Source organism: Aptenodytes forsteri, unplaced genomic scaffold, assembly GCF_000699145.1.
Source record: "Aptenodytes forsteri isolate BGI_AS27 unplaced genomic scaffold, ASM69914v1 Scaffold260, whole genome shotgun sequence".
NCBI lineage: Eukaryota > Metazoa > Chordata > Aves > Sphenisciformes > Spheniscidae > Aptenodytes > Aptenodytes forsteri.
In genome coordinates, this window is record NW_008795557.1 from 2147223 (window position 1) to 2152471 (window position 5249).

A 5249-nucleotide genomic window follows, 5' to 3' on the forward strand; every position below is an offset into this window, starting at 1 on the left:
GCACCGAGGTCAGGCTGACAGGCCTGTAGTTCCCCGGATCCTCCTTCCGGCCCTTCTTGTAGGTAGGCGTCACATTTGCTAACCTCCAGTCAACTGGGTCCTCCCTGGTTAGCCAGGACTGCTGGTAAAGGATGGAAAGTGGCTTGGTGAGCACTTCTGCCAGCTCCCTCAGTACCCTTGGGTGGATCCCATCCAGCCCCATAGACTTGTGTGTGTCTAAGTGGTGTGGCAGGTCGCTAACCATCTCCCCTTGGATTATGGGGGCTTCATTCTGCTCCCCGTCCCTGTCTTCCAGCTCAGGGGGCTGGGTACCCAGAGAACAACTGGTCTTATTATTAAAGACTGGGACAAAGAAGACATTAAGTACCTCAGCTTTTTCCTCATCCTTTGTCACTATGTAGCCAATTTTCTTTCCCTTTGGGTTGCTCATTTCCCCATAATGGACTGATTGTCATCTGGACATTGAAGATAGGGATTTTCTAATATATGCTGCAGTCATGTCACTTCCAGCTTATAGAAGGAGAGGAGGAGCAATAAAACCCTTGAATTATCAGTTCTGACTGATCCTGGATTCATCCCACTGAAAGCCAAGATAGCCACAGATTCCTTGCCATTACCAACCTCTTACATGGCTGAACCTACCAGGAGCAAGCTGAAAGATGGGGAGGGATATATCAAGGGTAGAGCAGCATCAGGAAACGACCTGAGTAGCTGTACAGCCTGCAAAATCTGGGTAACTTCAACTGTAACTACACAACAGACAAAAACATGATGTAGAAGTGCATCAGCACAAGTATCCAAAGCACACTAACCTCTGCGGCACAGTGCTCACTGCAGATTCATTAAGTTTCCCAGCACAATAAGTAAATTTGCTTGCAGTTAAGTTGCACCCCGCCGCAGTTGAGCTGGCTCTGGCTTGACAACTTGCTAACAAAATGTGCCAGTGTACTAGTACTTGAAAGCACCATCAGATAGGAACCTGGTAAAAGCTGCAGATCAATAAGCTCTGCTGAATCTAGCTGTGGCAGCATAATACATTACTGTTTCCAGTGTAGATGTCCCCGCTGGCAGTGACTGCTGGTGGAGCAGAGTCTGCGGGAGGAAATGGATAAATGGATGTCTATGCCCCAAAGGCGGCAGGCGGTGGGAAGTTCATGCTGCTCCTGTGTTGCCATGGATTGTCCATGCTGGACATGACTGGCAGTCAAGACACAGCACTTTTAACCAAACCCAAAACTTAATTCAGTTGCATTTTTCTCCGTTTCCTTTTAATCATTAAAAACATTTAATTTCAAAGTACCTGAGAGAGTTTGTGGGGAAAAAAATAAAATAATTAAGGCTTAACCAGTCCTTTTTGGATTGGATTTGTTGTCTAGATGCATTCAAAAGGCATTCAGACAAGATATAGTTTTCTTAACACATTTGTCACTTAGGACTAAAGCTCAGAAGAAGTGTTGGGCCACTTTATGCCCTTGGGATTTGAGAAAGGTAAATGCATTAGTCACATCTCATAAATATGCATGTATGCTTTGTTTGTTCTGCAGCCAATTGAGGAGGGCTGTGTTGCAAATCCCATCACCCACCCCATCAGCATCTGGGAAAGCCCTCGGTCACCTTGAGCTGGGAATGGTTCAGCAGTACCCAAGTATATTAGTTGGTATCATTCTCTTTCCATTTTAGCTAGTTTGATTTGATTCTCTCCATGTTTCAGAGAAAAAGATGAGACTTTTATATACTCCCCGTGAAAATTATTCTTCATTCCTCTCTGGCAGCCTGATCAATTGCTTGAATGGCTTTTTGAGAGTGTTTTTTGTGAAGCATTAAATATTCCCTGCCATGATGTTAGTCTAATACTACTTAGTTTGACTTCACTAACTAATAAAACAAATGTCTCTCTTTTTACGGACTTTTTTTTTTATTTATAGGCAATTAACCTGTCTCCCTAGGCCATATTTTCTTCCAGTCTTTTCCTAAGCCTTCCATCTGTAGTAGATCTTGTTTACCAAACCTTTTTATAAGTGCGGGTGGTCTCCTCCAGACTCATTTGTCTACATACGAAGCAAGTCATCCTGTGACCCTTTGATGCTCAAAAAGAAAGCAGAAGAAAGAAGCAAGTCCCTCATGCCAGTTTTGCATGAAGGCAGCAGATGCAGAAAGAACCGCATCGTGGCATGGGACGCTGTCCCACCACATACACCGTGTGAAACAGGATTGGTTGTTGATACACAGACATGGACAGATTAAAGCAGTGTGGTAGATAATCTCCCCCAAATCTGAAATCACTGCCCCACACAAATGTTGAATTATATTGTATTTCTTGCATTGCCATTATTGTTGCAAGTCAAGAGCTGTTTCCTAAAAGGTTTAGCCATCCCTACCACCTCCAGGTCAGGGTAGGAGGGGATGACTGACACTAGTAGCTCTTCCTTTATTTGAGCAGACTCTTGCCTCTGCTCAGCTGTCAACACTTTTAGGTTGCCTAAAATGAGTAAATATATTAAATTCCTTCATGGAATGCTCTTTTCTGGACAAATGCATGAAAATCCAGTGAGACTCACATGTACATATCCATGACTAGAGCATGCCCTGTGAGGAATATGTCTTCATGACCTCAGCTGGTGAGTATCCAGTACCCAGAAGCACTGAGTATGAGGTAGCCCTTGTAGTTCTTGTTCTGCTTGCACAGCAGCAGATGCTGCTCTCTTGACAACAAGCCAATCTTCCATTGAAGCTCACTCCTGGTTTTTTTCTTTTATTTTTTTTCCTCCATAGCATTCTCCATCAGAGCGCATCAGTGGTTCATTTAAAATTTTTCATTCTCAGGTCTGTGAGGTCTCTTGGGCTGAACTTTACATGGCTTTACTTCTCATCTTTTCTTTCTTTCTTTCTTTTTTTTTCCTTTTTCCAGCCAAACAGAAAATTGCTTTTCAGGGTGAAAAGCTGCCTTCCCCTTTTGCTTTTACTCTCAAATCTACCTCAAACCGAGGAATGAACGTGATGAATCGATGGCAAAATGTGTCTTTTTGAAGCACTTAGGAAGAAGGAAGTTCCTTGATATCATTTTGTCACTTAAGCTTTTTTCCTCACATTCACAATCAACATTTCCTGTTCTTTCTTTAGTGAAGTTCTTCAGGTATTCAGGGAGAGTTCAGGGGAGGTAATGTGAAAGTCAACATGTTTCACCTTTGAAATCCCATTTTTCATATGACAGGAAAGTGCAATTCGGGATCTTCCAGTCCTCCATACAGTCACGAAAAATTAAGGACATCCTTTACCAAACAATGTCCAGAGTGCCAAATTGAATTAGAAATGGAAGAGGTGTTTTCTGTGGACATGGGGTGTTTTCTGGGTCTTAGTGAACAAAGGATTAATCCAGACTGAATTATTCCCTCTCCTTGCACAGTTGCCTCATTTTTTCATAGTCCAAAAGTTGGCAATGAGCTTTGCAAATAATGCAACAAAATAATCTACATTTTCCTCTGACACCTTCCTGAGTGTTTCACTGAGCAAAAAAGGCAGCTGCCTCCTCTTCTTTAAGCCAGGTGCCCACCACCCCTTCATCCCACCAGCACCAATCCTTGCCATGATTCACGGGCATGAGTTTGGCTTATCAAGGCTGGTTTTTTACCCTCAGCAAATCTTCCTTCTTTTCTGGGGAGAGGGACACACAACCCTTCTCTTCACAAACAGGAAAACATAAAAATTTCACAGTGCTTTTTGGCAGACCAAATACAAGCCCATTTTAGCATTCCCTGAAAATTATTCCTCTGCTTGCTTTGCAGCCTCCAAACAGAAGAACACTGATGTTCTGGGTTCTTTTTCCTCCTAAATGAAGAAATCTGACCTTGTGATATATCCTACCTATATCCCTATTCTGCATTTCTAAATCTTTTAGGCCCAAATTATGAAAAAAGAACCTAATTCCTGCTGGATTAAGTGGGACATAAAGATTGTACTGCCAGTGCAAAATCCGATGTCATATCTAGTATGCTAAAGGGTAGTACTACAGGGAGAAGTGCCTTTGAGTAAAGCAGCTTGAAACATAGCCTAATTGAAATATAAGTTTCTTTAATTGCATTAATCAGGCTCTTAATAGGATTAAAACAATTGCTCCTTTCTCTTTTATCCTGCAGCTCCTTTCTTTCCTCACACAAATTCCATGTTTATATCTGCTTGTGCTTATTTGCATTTACAATCATATCTAAAAACCAAAGTCTGACTATTTCCAGCTGAGTTTACCTCCCAAAAAAGAATGGTCCAGGAAAAGCAAGCTTCAAAAAGATCGCCTTCTTTTTATTTGAAGAGGTGTTTGCTGTTGTGTGTCCAGATGTAGTGACCAAGCCAAACTATACACAGTTTCTGTAGTTATATTTAGAGCTGAACAAGGCTAAATTTTGGTCTCAGGTTTCCCAGTTTCAATCTAGAATAAATCCAAGTAACAAGGATACTCTGTTCATTTGCTTTATTTTGCTCTTTTTTTTTTTTTTTTTTTTTGTGGATTTTTGGAGGAAAGGATGACTGAAAAAAGAGGATGTTTAAGTTTCTGTTTCACTGTAACAAATTTGGCTCCAACTTCCTCCGCTGTAAAGCTGGACTAAGTGCCGAAATCAGTACTTACTCCAACTGTATCTTCAGGGCAGTGAAAGCAGAACTTCACCTATTGTCAACAGCAACAACCACCCCCCAAAAGTGCTTACGCTTTTAATTTTCAGGTGCATCAGATTAAATTATGAGGAACTGTATTTCATTAAAGGCTACAACAGGCCTTAACAACTCAGAACTCCCCTGAAGGCAGCATTCTTGCAAATGTCATTCGGTTGATCAGATTTTTAGAAATTTGTACTTTTGTGGCATTATGTACCATCCCTGCTGTGCTTCTGAGAACTGTAAACTCAATTGCTGATTTTTTCCCCTTTAAAAGCAGAGTGCTGGTTTTCTGTCAAGTCTCTCTAAATCTATGTGTCTTTGTCCCCCCCTGGTCTTACATACAGCAGTTGGATGTTTTTATATGCTAACATTAACAGCGATAGGACGAGAGGAAATGGCCTCAAGTTGCGCCAGGGAAGGTTTAGATTGGATGTAAGGAAAAATTTCTTTACTGAAAGAGTGGTTAAACATTGGAACAGGCTGCCCAGGGAAGTGGTGGAGTCCCCATCCCTGGAAGTATTTAAAAGACGAGTAGATGAGGCACTTAGGGACATGGTGGTGTTGGGTTGACGGTTGGACTGGATGATCTTAGAGGTCTTTTC